Raw genomic sequence first — 20,799 nt, 5'->3', positions numbered from 1 at the left:
AAATCGTTCGTGCGTATCCTGCACATGACGTTGTATCGCTCGATTACGCACATAAAACCAATTAACTCACTCCCAATTGTATACACTATTGTCGTATACATCCTTATAAACATTTTGTAAATATTACGCGGAAGTCAGACGTCAATTTTTCCTTTCAATTATGAGGTAAACGATTTTTTTTTTTTTTTTGCTTCAACACATTACGTAAACGTACGATAATATATTTTTTCTAAATAGTATTTTATCGTTGAATTTCGCTTTTTGTGGATGATCGTTAAATTGACTATTAGCTACTATTTGAATTGTGAAAACTCATTAGCACATATTCTTTACAGGGGTTTTTATTTTTATTTTTTAGATTTAGGAAATAAAACAAAGATACGCGTCGCTTGCTTATATCGGTATATTAAATTAAAAGTCACACACGCATTTAAGTATGTATGCTTTATTTATAGTTTCTCAATAAACACACAATGTCAAAAAACAAATTATTTTATCGTTATCAATTTTTAAAAACTTTTTATACTTTTTAAAATTTTTAATTTAATATTCTGAAACAAAATAGTTATTTAGTTCTTCGATTCACACAAATAAATTAAATTTCAAACGAATAGTTAATTGATTATAACTAAGTATATGAAATACTAACATAACATTAAGTTTTGATTAACAGAGTGAAGTGGCATGTACTTACCCGACCAAATATAAGTCAACTACTCCACTCATTTAAACTTTAAGTATTATTATAAACAAAATTTTAAAATATGATTTTTATATACCGAAGTATTCCGATAAAAATCCTACATGAAGATATAATAGAAATTAAAAATATATGTTGTCATTTTAAAATAATATTTTATAACAATGAAATAACGTAAGTAATATTTTTGATACCATAAGTTTTTTTTATTCAGATAATCCTGTATAATATATTATACACATAGTTGTTTTAAGTGTTCAAATAAACGTTTTAATTAAAATAATATTATAGTGAATGGTTTCAGACGGATTGTTGACTTACACACTGTCGTCAATATGGTCACTGACCAGAGTTGTGACATTTGCAATCCGAATAACAGGAAGCTGTTCATAAAGCAATAACCCCAAGGGATAGTTGTAGAGTCAAACCAAAAGCAAAAAAAAATGTCGTTATCAAAATTGAACCGAGAAAAAATACACTCACACAGGCCAGTTTTTGCACTCTACTGATCCTTTAGATAAAAGACAATTTTTCCGAGTACGTGCTTATCTTTTTCGTCCTTTTTTGGCTTTACCTCGTGCACTTCATCTTCTACATAATATATATTATATTTATTTTTTTGTTCAACTAAAAATAGTTATTATGTACGATAATAAAGAAAAAAAAATGGCATCGTAGAAGAATTATAATGACATTTATTCTATTACTATATTGATACTCTAGGTAATTTTTTTCAGTTAACTATAAAAATATAATTATCTTTTTACATTAACTATAAAAGAAATATTGCAAATAATACAGTCATGAGATAGATTTCCAATAATATTTTTAAATAATATGACACATTGTGTACTTTGGATATGCGATTTCAATAGGTGTATACTACTTTCAATTACTTATCGTTACCTACTTAAACTGACAAAGTTAACCAGCCGTTGTATTTTATTTTCGTCTTTATATAAAGAATTATATATTAACATTAAAAACAATAATGGTTTGGTTACATATTTATATGTTAAGTTTCTAATTGTAAAACAATAAAAACGTTCACAATTTCCAAGTTTTAACAAATTAAATAATTCATATATCTATCATACCTATTATAAACAAAATATTTTTTTTTTAATACATCAATTTCAAATAACACCAAAGAAAAAATTGGAAAAATAAATAGTTCTCTAAAACAAAGTTTGTCATACGATGTATCACTACTGTAAGATATACTATGTCTTAAAATAAGTTATTTTAAAATCTTATTTATAATAATAGAATAACATTTACATTTGCATATAAACTAAACACTTTATTAAGGCCTTACTGTACGGGCTTATATTCGGTGCAATTTTGCTGCTTGTCAAAAAACGTCTCTCTATTTATGGCGCTTTATTATCCTGGCTGCAGCTGTTTTAAATGTATCATGTCATTTACTGAATTTAATAATTATAATATACAACGGCAATAATTTAAACTGAAAGTCCCGTCGACTAAAATATGTGTTCTTTTGATAAATCGATTACATATAAATTTATTATTATTTAATTCGAATTCATTTTTTTTTTCTAATTCCAAAAATGTAAATACGAGTTTTACCAAAAGTATTTAAAACGGGATAAAATACAAACAAATTATATAGAAATAAAGGTTTAATGGCCAGGATTTGGGTCCGGGATAGTGAGATACTCGTCTCGCTTCGCTCACTACAAATCAGAATATTAGTGTGTAGTGATGGTGCATTTGAAAGCAATAATACTAGTAAATTATCAAGTTTGGAAAACTATTTATAGGTAAGGAAGATTAAACCGAGTCTGTTGACATTATGTTGACTTTTTAGACTGCTGTTTTTAGTGTTTTTTATACCAAAAGAAATAACGTACCTACAGAGAAGTTAAAAAAAATACTTCTTTATAGTGAGTATCATCTAGATAAGATGGTGAACTATAACGATGCTTCGTAGAGACTTTTTATTAAATAATAAAGTCTAAAAATCCTTCTACAAAAATAACAAATTTAAAAGAATGAAATTCATTGTAAAACCAATGAGTAAAGTTCCTTCACCGACAATTTAAAAATAACCACCTTATAAGTCGTTACATTAAAATTAATTCTAGAATTATTTAACACATTTTTTTTTTTTTAATACAAATATATAAGCACAAAATCATCATATTTTTTTCACTAAAAATAACTAAATATATAATATATTGTTTTATAATTATTAATATTATTATGATATTATATATTATAATAAATTAAGAATTTATGTTTTTAATGCTACATTATGATAATGTATAATATTATAATGAGTACTTTGTGTGTTTAATATGATCTGTAATGCTATAATAATCTTAATTAATTCTCAAACTATTTAGTATTTTACTTTAAATAAATAACAGAATCAATATTGAAAATATTCTACCAGAAACTAAAAAATAAAGATTTCCTAATTCAACTAAATCAATTAATCAAAAATAATAAAAAAATATTTAAATCATAAATGTAATTTATTTATTTAAGTCAGTACAGCAAATAAAATTCGATTCTACACTAATGGTGACTTGTTTGATCTTCCATGCAAACAAGCAGATTGAAACGATTATATAATATTCTTTGATTTATAAATACTTAACTATTTCAGTACTTTTATTTAAAACAAACTGGAAATGTTTATTTTATTTTATTTTTTTTTTTTTTTTTTTGATGGCTTCATTAAGAGCTTAAAAATGTGTTACTTTCCATTGAACAATTGATATTATAACAAAAATGCCAATTTTAAAATGCTATTTTCATTTTAATATTAATTTATTGTAATTGTATTTCCATGTTTAGTGATGATATTTACTTAATTTTTATTTTAAGTTTAATTTGTATAACGAAGTAACCGTAAAACCAATTTCATATCGGTATACTACAATACGAAAAATAAATACTTTTGGAATAGAAAATGTATCGAAGTCATCCTTAGTAACTTAGTGACAAATGTTAGAAAAGTTTTCTGGAACTAAAAGTTTATAGCAAAAACGTTCATAAGTTTTAACACGTGTTTCAAAGTATTTCATTTGATTTCCAATACACTTTTTTTTCTTTAAATACAACATTAAATTGTTAAAGTTTAATTAAAAATAAATAAAATACCTAATACAATATCTACCTCAATAATTACAAATAAAGCAGTTAAATCACTATTAAAAGAAATATAAAATGTATAAAAATATAAAATATCGTAAGAAATAATTAAAATTGTAATTTTCAATGAAAAAAGGCTTATATTTTATTTTTAATACTAGAAATTTACGAGTTTAAAAGTTAAAAATATTTTTTAAATCATTCACGTATTAAATGTTATAATGTGTAAGTTCCAAGCGTTCAAACGGCGTGTACATACCTATATTATATTTTATGTAATAATGTAAGTATTCCTTTGCAGTTTATCAATGACTAATTAACAGAACAGAATTTTAATTAATACGTTGCAGTAACTATATAATTTTTCTTATTGAATTAAATTTTTTTAGTATATCTAGTGGTTATGTTCAGTTGTACACTTTCTGTGAAAACTTTTATCCGTAATTCTGAAATTATAAAATGAAATTTATTACGGTATCTTAACAATATAATATCGAAGTTTATAAAATTGAAAACGATCGAATACTTATTTTTTAATTGAACATTTTGTCTAAGTGTTACAATGAAACTATATTTCTAAAATACATTTTTATTTAGATACTTGTTTTTTTTTTTGTATGAAAACTAAATAAAAATGTCTTTTAATTAAAATCAATTAATTCGGAAGTATTTATTTACAATATAAAATAAACTATTAGTATATAATATTATTTATTTGTATATTGTATATAAAAAAAATACTAAAAAATACAGTTGTATTGAATATTTATATTTATAGATGGTCTTATATGCACTTAAAAATCATCATTGTTAAATGTCTACAAATTAAATTAACTTTGGATGGTTAACAAATTAATTTGTCTAAATTGTTTGCGTAATGTGTTCATTCGAGTAAAACCTCTGATACTCGTAAAAGTAAAATACAGCTTACGTACATTCTAGCCGATAAAAAAATTTATTGGATAAAATATGTTTACAGAGCTAAAAGAGCTTGGAAAAAAAATAATTAAATGAATCGAATTGTATTTTTATTTTAGTTTGCATGTCTTTGAAAAACTTTTTCCGGGAATGTCAAATTTGCCAGACGAACCTTATTACTTGTTACTGTCATCGACATTTATTTTAGGTGCAGTCATATTATAGTAGCCATTTACGATAACGTAGTCAGTATAACGGAAATATAATAATAACATTCGCTCTTTAAGCGCCCTTTTAGCTCTAGAACCGTTCAATCCTCCAAACGATAATGTACAGAGAGTTTATAATGTTATTTTTCATGATGTCTATAAAACAATCGAATTTACATTTATAAGCATAACTACTACACATCCATATTATGATATACTAAAAAATAACATGTTTATATAATATACACTGCTGAGACGTGGCATTAGCTTGGGAACTAATATCAATCAATAACAAACCAAAGGAGTTAAAATAAAATATTAACAAATGGCATAATCCGCCTTTTAGTTGTAATTACCGTACCACACAAGTGGCACACAAAACGTCACCCGTATATGATATACCCAATACACATGATGTGTACAAAAACCCTTCTGTAGTCGTCTTACGTTATCCATGTCCTCTATATCTCAAGGCGCGTACTAATCAACTCGTCCAGACATTCACGATAACGCGCGATTAACATAACGGTTTTTTTCGTAAACATCGAAATCATTCGTTCAAAAACATAGTAATGATATACATCATACGATATTATATAGGTATGTAATTAGCTGAAATAAATGCCCACCCATTGTAACGCTACCAAAACTAACCAGTTAACTGTATAATTAATATTAGTACAAATGTCGGTTAATGACCCAGTCGCGGGAGCCTTTATTGTTGGTGGAAAAAAAAGAAAAACGAAAAATTATAATATTTATAACGATCCCACCTATAATTACATCTCAGTCGCGGTGGTTGGCGAAACGACCACCGTTACAACACACCTACAACGGCATTTACCCGGTCGCAATACACGTAAACTGCAGTGTACCTACGCGTATCGTCGACTGGTCTGACCACCCATCCGCCGCCGCGTTAATACGCGCATATCATTGCGTGTGTGTGTACGCGATTATAATACCGTGTACGGCTGCTGACCACCCGGAGTAATGAACCACGAACGTACACAATAATGATATACGTGCTGCGCAAATAGCACTCTACTACATTATATACAACAACAATATACCGTGAATTATATAATAATATGTGGTAATATATGTATATATATATTAATATCATAATACGATTACATGTCGTATGATAACGATATGATGTTTGCGCCGATTATTCGGGCACGCCGGTGGTATAGTGCGGTTTGATTCGCCAAAACGGGGGCGAGACACTTTGTAATATTATATACAGTCGTCGATCCTCTACGCGTCACGGCCAGCGCACCTATAGTATCGTCTCGTCGTCTATTCGTTACCGCACAGAACAGACTTATCTATAAAAGCGCCATCGACCCGTACGATATATAATAATATTATATCGCTGTGTACACGATGTACAGCGAGTAATCCGCCGTGTAATAGATCTAGAGCGGTCCGATCGTCGGTTTCGATGATGCACCACCACGTGCACTACCACCATCGCAATGACCGTAACGTCCGTCCGCCATTACAACATTATTGTTATCGTGTTGGTTTAGGCGGAGCGATGATCGGTATGCGAATATGCGCACAACTGGTATCACGGATAGACGAATTTACTGTATAAATGGTAATAATAAAAGAACGCTCGATTCGCCATGATTTCGTAACGGCATTATTCGGCAAATTTTCGTATAACAATTAATTCGAACACGCCCGTGTCTCACTCTAAAGCAATTATACATTGTTAACTGCCAATTATTTTAAAACGCGATTGCGACGGTAAAGTCGTAAGATGTGTACGTTTGGCAGACCGTTCAATAAGTGTGTGACGCTCGTTTTGTTTGTCAGAGTTGAGAATCTAACCGGCCGACTAAAACAGTGACTCAAAAAGTATTTATGGCTAAAATCCGTGCTTTGGAAAACGGCCAAGTACAATTTCCCAGCTTGGTTCGCCTTCAAATAATATTGGTCCAATCAAATGATAACATACGGTTTAAGCGAAAAAAATAATTATTTTCGTACATAAAACCGGACGTTGGCAAGGTATAGACACGAATATTAGTCGTTGAAAGTTTGCAATTAAAACCACTACCCGATTAATTTATGAAGCATTCAATGGTCTTTGTCAGCAATGTACTTAATCAAATCTCAGGTTTTGAATGTAAAAACAGTTTAAGACAAATAGGTACCGATTGACACTACAACTATATTATATATATTCCATTATTTTTAGGCATGTGATTTGATAAAATAAGTAAAAAAATATATTCAATTTGTACATTGTTCACGTAAAGTGGATAGCGAATGACTATAAAAATCAAAAATACATAAAACACATATATTATACACACATAAAAAACCATTATTAAGTCGTCAAATAAAGTACCTATATCTTGATTTCGCAGAATTCTGGAAATTTAAATTTTTCACGGTGGTATAAATTATTGATGCTCGTAGATGCGTAGAAGATCATATTACATAAAATGTCCTAACATCGTTTTGAAAAATTGAAATTTACACATTATATAAATTACAGAAATAAATAAATTATTAAATTTAACGCGAGAACGAAGTCCAAATTATTTTTTAAATATTAATTTCATAACGTACACCCATACATCAGTCCTCGATGGTCCGTCGCAATAGCATCTTTAGAGATTATTCATGAGACATAGGATAGTTTCAGAAAATATTTATATCATGATATTATATCAATAATAACTTATTATGTATTTTACGAGGGATTTGTATTATGTACATAAGGCTATGCTGACAAATGCGTCTGGTTTATAATAATATTGCAACTATAAAGAAATTGTAAAGAATAAAATTACGTTAAAAAAAAAAAAAAACACAACCCAAGAGGGAAGGCGATTTTCTTATCCTCCATAAGACGTCCATAGTTTACTGACCAATTAAAACCAGCATGGCCTCTCGAACAATATTCTATGATCTTAAACTGCGTATTCAATTAGAAAAAATATACGTTACAATTATTTTATTTCAAACACGTGTACCACACAGATTACTTTTGAATAACAATAGAAATAACAATAATATTTATTAATTACGTTTTATCACTATTGTTTATGAACATAATAATTATAATAAAATGTGCTTACGGTGTTTAATCTCGACTTGATCTCTCCTATCGCTCAGCGCCATAGTTTTAGCCACATCGTCCTATATAGTTCGCGAAAATCCCCGCAACGATCAGTTTAAATTTCTCCTTTTAACAGCCCATTTGTCAGATGTACGCGAAATACGTCTTCATCATTTCTTTATTCGTATAAACATTAATAACAACGAACGGCTTTTTGATTTATGCTATCCAAAAGTCACATTATGTATTTCTATTCAGACATATCTTAGGCTTAATTCTTTAAATGATCATAAATCACAAATTCGAGAATAAATGCGCAGCCATTGTGTCGTTTTACATCAATTTATTTCTACTATATTATAATATATGAAAAAAAAATTATATTATTCCTAGTACTTGACATATTTTAATAATTATATTTCTACGTCAGATATTTTTCGTTTTAGTTAAAATACTATAAATACTTATTTAAATATTGTAGGTACAACGGTAAAAACTGTTATTATTACTTATATAATATAAATTAAAGTTTCATTTTATGTCCATATCATTAAAATATTTTTAATAAAACTCTTGTTTTAAAAATTGATTTTGTAGGCACAGAAAACAATGTATATATATATATATCCATTTTAACTTACCTTTTTAATATTTCATTAGTTGTACATGGAAATTTGAACAATTTATTAGAGAATATTATTCACGTTGTGAATTTTATTTTAATAAAACAATCTGGATATTGTGTTTGACATTGATACTGAATGATCAAAATTCATTAGCTGTATAAATAGACGAGATTTCATTTATTTTTTACAATAATGATTCTGGGTACCTGATAATATATGGGTAAAAATAAATTAATATTATCGTGCAAAAGTTGTATGTTTATAGCTTTTTTAATTCCGTGCAAACAATTTTGCAGTATTATGTTTATAAGCAGTATTTTATACGTAACACATATCGACATAATATCACAATATTATTATACTTTTATACATCGTGTCTACCTTTAACAGTCAGTGGATTTTTTTTAAAATTATTATTATTAAATCCCATTTTAATATTTGTTAGTATGAATCATATTTAATTTTGAACAAGGCTAGATGTAACTGATCACTGAGATATAAAATTACATTTGTCTTGTTTTCGAAATAATTAAAAGTAATTTAGCTGAAAGACAAATGCTGACAGAATTGTAAAATTTTCTAACTTCCAATTACATCGCTACCATCGTACTTGACGATTATAAGTTGACGTTGACAACACTTGATGGTGACTAAATACATTTAATTTGCGTACCAGAAACTAACTAATAAGTAATAGCAGCTAAACAGTGAAGAGGTACTAAAATGGTCGCCTTGATACGTGTCTAATTTAATTTTAATTTAATACTATACATAACTGATATACTCTTCTCATAAATATAGTGTGGAACTAAGTCACTTCTATCATATTAAACAACCAACGTGTTTCAAAATATGTTATAGAGAAACGATTTGTCTATTATTGTCTATAAGTTCTGTAATGCATTCCTCCGTTTTATATAACAGCTTTACACATTATATGTGTTTAAAGCATATTATCTGAAATTAATTTAATACGTACGTATACCAACATGTTTTATGCATTTATTGCCTAAATAATTACATTCCACATAATTTTTAAAATATTTCTAAAACAGTTGTCATTTCCTTTGACAAGTAATATAATTGATAATAGAATATTATGTAGTTTATACATTATACATATAATATCTAGCCACGGTTATATTGTTATACTGTACTTACTTAAAAATGTAATTCAATAATATATACAACAGTTGATGCTTTAGCCAAAAGTGTGTAATTTTGAAATCCAACAAGCGTATTAACAAAGCCTCGAGTGTCTTTACTTGAGTAATTCTGCTATCCCTGTTGAATATTATTATCAAAGCGAGAAACAGGGATGAGTTTTAAGGAGAGAACGAGACGGAGATAAAGAGCAAAACGTTAACAAACACAATGCCGAACGATTTTCGAGAAGTTGTGTAAGCGCTTTTGGCGTTCTCATTAAATCCTTCGAAATATTTGAATACATTTAAATAACACGGGTGCCGGATAATATCACTGGATATGCATAACCGACGAGGACATAAAAAGTTTGTTCTATCGGTGATATCCGGTAGTACAGGTGTCCGAATTCATTAAAGCACGAACAAAAATCAGCAATTTAGTAAAAATATTTATGTTATTTTCATATTTTTCACACCACAACCACGTGTATACAAATATTATTGTATAAAAAGAGAAAATATTTTATATGAATTGGAATGTAATCGTAAAATACAATCAATGCACATTTTTAATATTGAATCTGTAAGGATTTTATTGATTTTAATAAAAACAAATTATTAGCACTTTAGTATAATTGGTCTACTTATTTTACGTTATTAGCAAAGTACATATAGATACAAAGAATAACATTCTAAAAGTATTAGTCATGATGCTAAATGAAATATAATATAAGACAATATACTATAGCAGCTTTTCGTAACATTAAATTAAAATAATTAAAAAAATGTGTTATTTATATTAGTTGAAAGTTTTAAGCATAGCATTATGCATATATTTTAAATTATTAACTTAAAAACAAATAATTTGTTAATTAAAATAATTCTAAATAAACAATGTCAAACTGGCATAACATTTTTAATTATAAACAGTATAGCATGCACATTGTATATAAGAATACAAATAGTTATAACTGATACCTGAAATGTCTAAAAACATGTTAAGTAAATCAGCTATTAACCCGTAAAATTTATTAAAATGTTTAAAATGATGGCAAATTCAATTTATCTAATCAAATAGAGTTTTTAACGTGCTTCATACTATACGTTTAAAATTATAACAAACAAGAAATATAAAACAATTTATCGTTGAAAATACTCAAAATACTTTAATATAGTTTTATTCAAAGAATATATTAAAACATAACACAAATATTACTAAACGCATTCGGTATATTTTTAACTAAATCGATATACAGAAGCTACACATGAACGCCCAAGTGCGTTTAACGATGAAACTATGATCTAAAAGTTTCTCAGAATTAAACTGAGGTCCAAAAACTAACCAAATTCTTATCCCATAAATCCCATACATGAGTTAAAATGATGTTGATCGAATATCAAAACTAAAATGCAAAATGAGGATTTCTATTGCGATATAAATATAAATTGTATGTGTGGTACGAATTGTAAAATATTTTTGAAGTATTAATTTTTAAGAACGAAAACTGACACTGAAAAATAAAAACTTATACGTGACAGCCAAAATTACAATAAAGTTTTGTAAATTCATTTCCAAAGATAACAATAATAATGGTGGAAGTGGCTTTAAGCTTAATTTAAATTTAGTTGTTATATGAGCTACTCGAATTACGTTTTTAAATCTACCTAAATATAGCCGAGCTTTTAAAACGACTCAGCAGTCGACATGTTAACGATTAAATTTCAAGAATATAAAACGTTGACATTATTATATACGTTAATTTACATAAAAACGTCGTAATTATCGTCGTACGAAATCTAGTTATGGCAACTGCGGAATAATTTATAAAATCGTTTTGTCAAAATAGCATATTATAATAATACTCTTGTGGTTTCGACAAACCACACAATACACCAGGACTAGCCGAACGACCGCGATGGTGTAATAAACGTGGTATTCGTCGACAGCTTTGCACCATTTGTTAAAAACGTTGACTTACCATCGTACATAGGATACCTTGGTAACCTGCGAAATTCATTACATACCAAACATTTTAAATAAACCCAGTATTCTAAGTAATCGATAAAAATATAATTTTTTTTTCATATTAGAAGTATATTGCTAGCTGACTTGGCATTTCCCTTGACTGGCTGCATTCACTACGTCATCACACAGTACCTATGACCTTTGAAACACTGAATAATCGTAGCTCGCTGTTCGCGTGTAATGTCTACGGACATAAACTATTTAAGTATTTATTCTATACAGAAACTACGTACTATTTATATATCCGTGTCTATTATTTGCTAATCTGGAAAATAGCGGTACAAGACTTGTCTTACGACACCAGTTTATCTTATCCGATTTAGTTATAGAAATACTTATGTGGCGCACACACGCCCGCATGACTATTATTATGAAAGTGCATCGAAGTGGAGATGATAGGACAGCGTTGTTCAGTTAGTTTTTGATGCGCATAAGGGCTGTGGTTACCTATTGGTTCGAATCGCACGCCAAACAAACTTTTATCGTCAAATTTCTCATACGTATTGCCATCTGGATAACTTATCACGGTGGTCCGTGTTGGTGACCTCGTCAGCACTTTGCATATACGTCGCCAGACTTTTATCCTGCCGGAAAAACAAAACTACGAAAAATACAACCTATGTGTACTTACATCAATCCGTAGCAGTATTTTTTTCAACTTAATAATATAGTATATATGGTTTTCGGACGACCATATATACTATATTATTTTACTATTTTTTTTTTTTTTTAAGCGCAATGGTTGCCGAGTGCCAAGATGAACTGGACGAATGTATATTTTCAAGGTAAAGCGTTCAGCTTTGATCGTGTGCTTTATTTACATACGATACACAAGACCGAAAAATACTTTAAGGTAAACATATATACTCGTTTTAAAGGGGGACGAGTCGAAATCGATTGAACAAAATAAGCTCTAAAGCCGATACGCCGTGAACGAAAATCGTCATCGATACCTATTCGAAAACCCTATGATTGTTTTTCATCGCGTATATTGTGTATAAGTGCGCCGATAGAAATGATGAGAAACACCGTATAAGTCATCATAACGACGAAAGTCGCGTCGACTCCGCGAAAACCGATTTAAACCGAAAGTAATCGCACGAAAACGTTTTTACCGCGGTTATATATTGTTTTTGTCGTTGGCGAGCCGTATATAAGCGCAGTATTCGGGTCAGATATAATATGTTCAGCCGAACTGCGTTGTCTGCGTCGTTTTCGTCCGTCTCGTGTGTAGTCGTACTGCGTATTATACGCTTATCGACTGTAATATACGCCGTTATAATAAGTGTATATTGGGCCTCGCAGCAATGACGTCGCGACCATAACAATATACACCGCCGCCGCAGTCGACGAAGAAAATTAAACGGAAAGAACGAAAACGATAACCGTAAAAATATAATATAATCTCCGAACCTCAGCTTCGGCCTCGGCGGCATGTATTCCTGCACACACACACACACACACATACATATATATATATAATAGTATCATACCACTCCGACCGGGGCCGCTGTGGTATATAATATGGTTATTATTATATTTCGCGCACGTTGTACCCATAATATATATACACACACACACACACGATTATCGATATATATATATATACATATATACTCGTATATATGATATATATATATACATATATACTCGTATATATTGTATAATGGTAATATATAAAACGTGTTATCCCGCCGACCTTATAATATACGCGTCGTCGCGCATACGGCACACACCACGTGCCGCCCCTTGCCTTGCCGAGTAGGTACAACGTTTTTAAGCCCACCGTGTGGGTACGCTTCCACAGGTTAGGGCCCTGAATAAAATATTGGGAATTTTCGAATCGAAATCATTTCAACCTGTTTGAATGGACTCTGTAATCCGCCGACGGTTTGCGACGATATATTATAGGTATTGTGCGGGTATGCATATTTTATGTAATAAAATATTGGCGTTTTATTTTCAGACGAAGAAACTACGAGACATATTCTAAAGACGGCTTTATCCGTTTCTTCCGCGTGTTTGTGATATTTTATTAATTTTTAAAATTATTATTATTATTATTTTTTTTTGCATTGAAAAATGAATATTACACATAATATATATATATTTATATATAAGATTTCAAAAAATATGTTTGCATTACAATTTATTATTCTACTCTGTTGCGATTACAGTGAAGGTTTTGTGAAAATGCTTCACTAAGCACTTGTTTGACACTTTTAGTAAAAAAAATTTAAATCAAGCAGATTATTGGTAAAGGTTATTGAGACTTGGGTTTTAGTAAAAAACACGCAGACAAGGATCCTAAAATATTGACAAATAATAAAAATAAAAATAACACGTCAATAATGCACATTGATATTAATAGTTTATTTTTTAATTAGAGTACACACATATAAGTCATCGTGAATACTTCTGATAAAGAGCGAAATTATCCTTCATTAGGTCCTACAGCATTGTTAGTTGCTTTAAGTGAAAGCAAGTTAAAATATTTTTTTAGACAGTATCAGAGAACTTTTACCGGTGATTTTTACTGATACCAAAATATTTTAAGAATGAAATATGAGCATAATAAAATACCAATTAATATTATATTAAATTTAATTCGATAAAAAATTAGATTTCTTAGAATAAAAGATTTTAATAACAAGTACCTCACCAAAATCAAAAACAATTTAACAACAATGGTGTCTTTGTAAACGTTATGTTAAAATAATATTAAAACCTTTCAGAGAAATATTGTTTGAATAACTCAGAGATTTTTTTGCCTGGGATAACAATAAATATAACTTAAATTTTTTGTGTAAGACGAGATTTGAGATTTATATTGAAATACTTATTACTGTTCTTCTCCAAATACTAACGTAGTTTTTAGTGAAATTCATAAATAACATTAAAAATATTCTTCTTTGTATTTCAAAAGTAATTTTATTTAAGCGAGTTTGATAAATTATTATTAACGTATTTACGTAAGACACTGGAAATGAGTGTATATCAAAGTATTAAATCTTTTGTTACATTTATAAAGTGCGGGAGCAATATAATATAATATAATGCATTTGTTTTAATATTTTCAATATTTCTATAATCAGTCAAACATGTTTTATTGAAATAACTTAGAACAACATAATACATCTAAATTTTGATTTTCCGATTTCATATTATAAAACAATTTCACAGTAATTACTACAAAAACGTATTTTAAAATACATACTATAGGTTATCATTGACAAATTTAATAACATAACTTTATATCTATACGTAATCATTTAATAAACAGTTCAACATATTATAATATAATATAAGAACAATATTTTTATTATTGCATTATTTAAAATGCATTTTTTTTTTTCATAATTTATAAGTAGCTAATTAACTATAATTATTATTTAATTTTTTATTTTATATTCAACAAAATCTATTTATAAGTTGTAAAATAGTCGAATTCATTGAAGTTAGAATTTAATACGTATATTTTTATATTTTAGATAGTTAAACTTAACCAAAGTAAATAAATTGTATTTTATTTAATTCAAACACTGAACTTGTAAAAATAAAAATGTAATCACATTTAATAACGTAACATACCTGAAAAGTGAAAATCATAAAATACAAAATAAAATAAGAATCGAATATTTTAAACGATTTGGGTGGTCATGTGAATATAATACGTATTTTATTATTACTGATTAAATATTGTACTAGCTGTACATGTAAGTATATAGCAGAATACTGTAAATAATTTGAGTATTATTTTATAAACTTTAAAAACAAAGGAATACAAGGTTCAAAAAAATCTATCTGACTTTATATTAAATAATTAGCCAATTTAGTAAACTTAAATCATAAAGTATACTTAAATTGATTTAAATGTATATTATTAATTAGTGTATAATACATTTAAATCTTATTTAAAATATACTCATCACTTACGGTATTCAGTTTAATTTCCGTGGTTATTTAAGATTATACTATTATCTGATAAAGAAAAATCTTGAAAATGTACATTCAAATTTGAAATATAATTTTCATGAGTACAAACATAAATAAAATCTGTCATTTAAGTCTAAAACTCTAAACCAAAATAAAACTGATGCTATTTAGTTTATTTAAATATACACAGGTATTAAAGGGTTTTTCAAACAGATAAATTATACGTTCCATCGTTACTATAAGAATATAAGAAAAAATATATTAACTATTATATGGAATTTTTTATTCATTCGGATAAAAATGATTAGGTAACAACTGATAATTAAACTATTGTAAATTATACGAAATTTTAAATGTACTACATATTGTGTGAAATATTTACACGCCTTTGGTTTGATAATTAAATTAATATTCATACAATGTATAACATGCATAATTTTAAGAATAGTAATTGTATTTTTTTAATATCAATTGATTTTAAGTATTTTATTTAATAATGAATAGTGATGTTGGGGGTATATGAGCTGCAACTACAAGAATATAAATATAATTATATTCTGAACTTAGTTATATAAATAATTATATGTTTGGCTAACTTAAAAATAAGCGGTTATTTATCTTTTTTTTTCAACACGGCCAATTCGACTAAATAATTATAGTTATGCAGAAGTTAACTATTTATTCAACTTACCTATTCATTTTTTTTCTGCTATAGAACGTCGATTAACAAATTAATGTATGTTTTGAGTTTAATTTATTTTCTTATTTTCTACTTAAAATGTATTAATTTAAATATCAATTTTTATGGTAATTGCATCTAGTTGTCACGAATTTATGTTCAATATATAATGTGTACCAATGATATAGTTTATTTTATAATAATATTGTTTTAGTATATTTTTCGCTTCGGCTTGAGTTAGATTGAATAATTTTAATATTTAAAATTACATTATTAATAAGTACCTATTTAAATATTTTGTATGCAGTTGGTACATATTTAAAAACATACTTTTATAAAATGCAGTATTTATATTGTATTATGTTGATAGATAAAGATGCTATTTTTGTAATGTCAACGTAAATTTGAATACGCATAATTATATAATATAACATTTTGTATGTAATATTATGCTAATTATTTATAATTTTAAGCTCGTAAGTTATGTATTGCTTAAGAATCAGAAGGATAGCATTCTTATAAAAATTCCTTTATGATTGTTTGTATTTAATTTTTATCATTAAAAACAAAAACAACGGAATGTTTACATTTTGCGATTTGAAAAGTTTTTTATTAAATAAAATATTAGTATAATGCCATTCCGTATTTCTCATACGTGTTTTTATATTTCAAATGCATGTTTTTGGAAACAAAAAAAGGCCAATTTAACAAATGTCTTCGTTTTGACTTTAAATATGTTTATTTATATGATTACGTGTTCTTTGTTTGCGTTTTTATTTTTATTTTAAAGAACTTTATCATTTTATAAAATATATAATATTTTTTGTTCAATGCACAAATTACATTAACTATCCTAGAAAATATAATTTAATATCACAATAAGCAAATGTACCCATATAGGATAATAATAATATGGACTGGTGTCATTGTTATTTTAGAAGTGAAAACGGATTCAATTTCACTGTATTTCAAATACAGTAATCACCTAGGACTTAGTTGACATGTCATTTTCTACTTGTTCTATCGATCAGTGTAAAGCCATGCATGGATATCGATGAGTGTGAAAGAAGTCTCATACACAGGTTTATTCAGTCATTCTGATACTTCGAGGTCACAATGAGGTTAATTTTGATTAAAAAAAATTATTTAAATATTCTATTAAATCACAACAGTATTGTATACGTATAATATATTAATGTTATATAATTTAAAATGTTAGTATAAATTGAATCAACATGCTGTATTATTATAGGTAATATATTATTGTGTATACTATTTAAATTATTTCTTGGTAAAATTGTGGATTAGTACTATAAATTTGTAATTGTATATATTTTTTTAATATTTTTATTATTTTTTAATCAGTTACAGCAGTTATAATTTAAAATTAAAATAATTAAATATTATAATATGTAATTCGAACACTTCTATCAACAAAAACAATGAAAACCATCAACCATAGCAATGAAATCTAAGAACAAACGGAATTGTATACCTGTTAACATTATTTATATTTGTATTCAGTTACAATAGTTATTTTAATATAAAAACCTCAAATATTAAAAAATACAATTATTATACTTAATTAAGTAACAATATAAATAGTATGCAATACAAATACTACCAAAAAAAAAAAAGTATTAGAAACCATTAACTATGGTAACGAAATCTAAATACGAACGAAATATGAAGTAAAAGTGCCTACATATAAACATTTTTAAAATAATAAATAAGAATTATTACATATTTATTATCAACTAATTAATAATAATGTTTCTACTTTATAGCTATACTTGCTAAAAAAAAGCAGCTAACAGGTTAAAATCTGAATTTATTTTGGAAGTAATATCAGAAATGTTAGACATAAATTTTGAAGTAGTTGAGATATATATATTTGAATTTATTCAATACAATTCATTTTTAACTGAATATTCTAGTATAATACCTCAAATGACTTATTTATAAAACGAATAAAAAAACAATTTACTTATAGTATCTTAATTATACAATTAATGTTAATGTTCTATACTATAAATACAACTTTAAGTAATTAAAAATAAAAGTGCTCCTAGCCAATAAATTTAATTTTCAATAATATTAGTAAGAATGATATTTAATTATTAGCTTATATTATGAAGTTTAAAAAATGTTAGTTGATCGCTATAAATTAAATAATGATTTATCAACGAATAAAAATCACTAAATTATAGGCATGATACTGAACATGAATTCACCACTAAAATTGTTAAAAATTACCTCAAATTAAGTACAACATTTTCATAAGTTATTTATTATGACTTATTATTATAAAACTATACAATATTACACATTTTGTGTACTATAATTAAGAACTTTTAGAAATTAAATTATTTTTAAAATAATGAAGGTAAAATTAAACTTAAAGTTTTGAACCTTCGTTCTGCATTATGTTAATATAAGCTACGAGTGACGAGGCTACGTTAAAATCAAAAACATATCACATACTCTTTTAGACATAATATAATATATATATATTGATGTAATATGTAAACTCTGAAGTATAAATAACAAATAAGCGTTCATAAACAAATCATACTACCAAAATTAATGTTCTACGTACAATTTCATCAATACACGTTTACTGTAAACATTATGTATGCAACTTAACTCTCTACTATATCTCTTCACCGATTTATGTAGAAATATTATATTAATATTACCTCATAATATGCTCGCGAACGATAAAATATGTAAAATTTATAGACTGGTAGAGATATATAACACGCACTTTAACACTAAAACGACCGAAATCATATACCCTTATGCATATACTCGACCCGCAATATCAAATAATTTTATCAAAAACGCTTAGGAAGTATAAACCTTTTGTAAGGGCGGGCTCAAGCCTATAAATAGTGAGTAATAAAAAACGTTCAACACAGTTACAATATGCAATGGAATTTATAGCATTAACCTTATCTATAAGAACTTGTTTAAAAATATTGTATTAAATGAGACAATTAAAATATACATTTATTTTATCATAAAAATGCAAAGAGGTAATGTTACTTAAATCGAGAAGCGAATACATTTTAAATTTGAAAGCAATAATAGATATCTAGATATAAGTTTTGATTTATTTTTGTGTTTTTATCAAAAAATAACAAAACATTTTAAAACTGTTTTCAATACTTTAATTAAAACTTCATCAAACTTTTGTGAGAATTATATAACTTTATTATAAAATTAATTGTTCATAATTTCTAAAGAAACTAAACTAAAAATATCTTTCACTATATAGTGAAATATTTTTTATTCTTCAAATTAGAACGTGAACAATTAATTTCAATATGATTTGTTAATATATTTAGTTTAAATAATATAATAATAATAATAATAATAATAATAATTTAACAAACATGTTTTAGTTTAAATAAAAACAAATATAATTTTTTATAGTTATTTAGAAATTCGCGTCATAATATAGCATTAAGTGAAATTTATAATTCATGTTATTGTATACATTAATTAAATAGAAAAATATAGGGAAATTGAAAATTGAAACTGGTACTTAAGCCTCTTACTCAACATAATATTTTTAAAATATGCAAATCGGTTTAATATAATGTAATTTATATAAATATATATGTATATACATGTTCTTTTTTCATAGTACCGTAAGAATCTCCTGATTTATTTTTTCTGATAAAATAGACATATTACATAGTTTATCTAACAATGATGAGGTTTTTTCGATGTGCTCGTTATTCTTATGTGTAAATTGTTATAGCTAAAGTTTACAATTTAATATTATAGCTAAGAAAATCCGACAAGAAAAAATATTAACTATTATTATTACGGTTATCAATCGTTTTGTTCTTCCGGAAGAACACGTTTTGTTCTCGGAAGACCGATTATTACACACATATCGTTTTGACTTTGAGTAATGACACGCCGTGCGTTGTTGCTAAGAAATATTATGAAAGTAAAACAAAAATATATTGGACATAAATTGCCATATTGGCGTTTCAGAATTAAACGCGAAATGTACATACTGATGAGCATGTTATAGAGTATACAATTATACATGGTAAAATATGCGAATAAATTAAAAATATTTGTAACTATCGATGAGGAAACAGTCGTGCAAATTGAGAAGATATCCTGTGAACGATAACACTGTGGCGTCATTGAAATCCTCTCTTGCGCAATTTACTTTATCTTAATATCTGAATTGGATTGACTGTTTTAAATATAATCATTTCATATTTAAAATTGTTCACAAAATGTTGAAACTTGCAAAACGTAAATTGTATCTTGAATTAATTTATGTTGTGACAGTAAATAGTTATACCAACTATAGGTTATATAATTAA

The 20,799-nt window shown here is 26.8% G+C and overlaps 1 protein-coding gene and 1 long non-coding RNA gene across 2 annotated transcripts in view; one reads left to right on the top strand and one right to left on the bottom strand.

The window, feature by feature from the left end:
- Nucleotides 1–20,799, bottom strand: part of LOC113552819 (agrin-like) — a 174,559-nt gene that overhangs the window by 109,868 nt on the left and 43,892 nt on the right.
- On the top strand, nucleotides 11,723–13,922 carry LOC113552821. Its single transcript, XR_003405185.1, has 3 exons — nucleotides 11,723–12,499; nucleotides 12,564–12,682; nucleotides 13,796–13,922. It is a non-coding gene; the product is annotated as an uncharacterized LOC113552821 (long non-coding RNA).

This window comes from Rhopalosiphum maidis, chromosome 2 (genome assembly GCF_003676215.2).
Source record: "Rhopalosiphum maidis isolate BTI-1 chromosome 2, ASM367621v3, whole genome shotgun sequence".
Taxonomy (NCBI): Eukaryota; Metazoa; Arthropoda; class Insecta; order Hemiptera; family Aphididae; genus Rhopalosiphum; species Rhopalosiphum maidis.
Note: the sequence above shows the minus strand (reverse complement) of the source record. Positions and strands in the feature narration are given on the sequence as shown.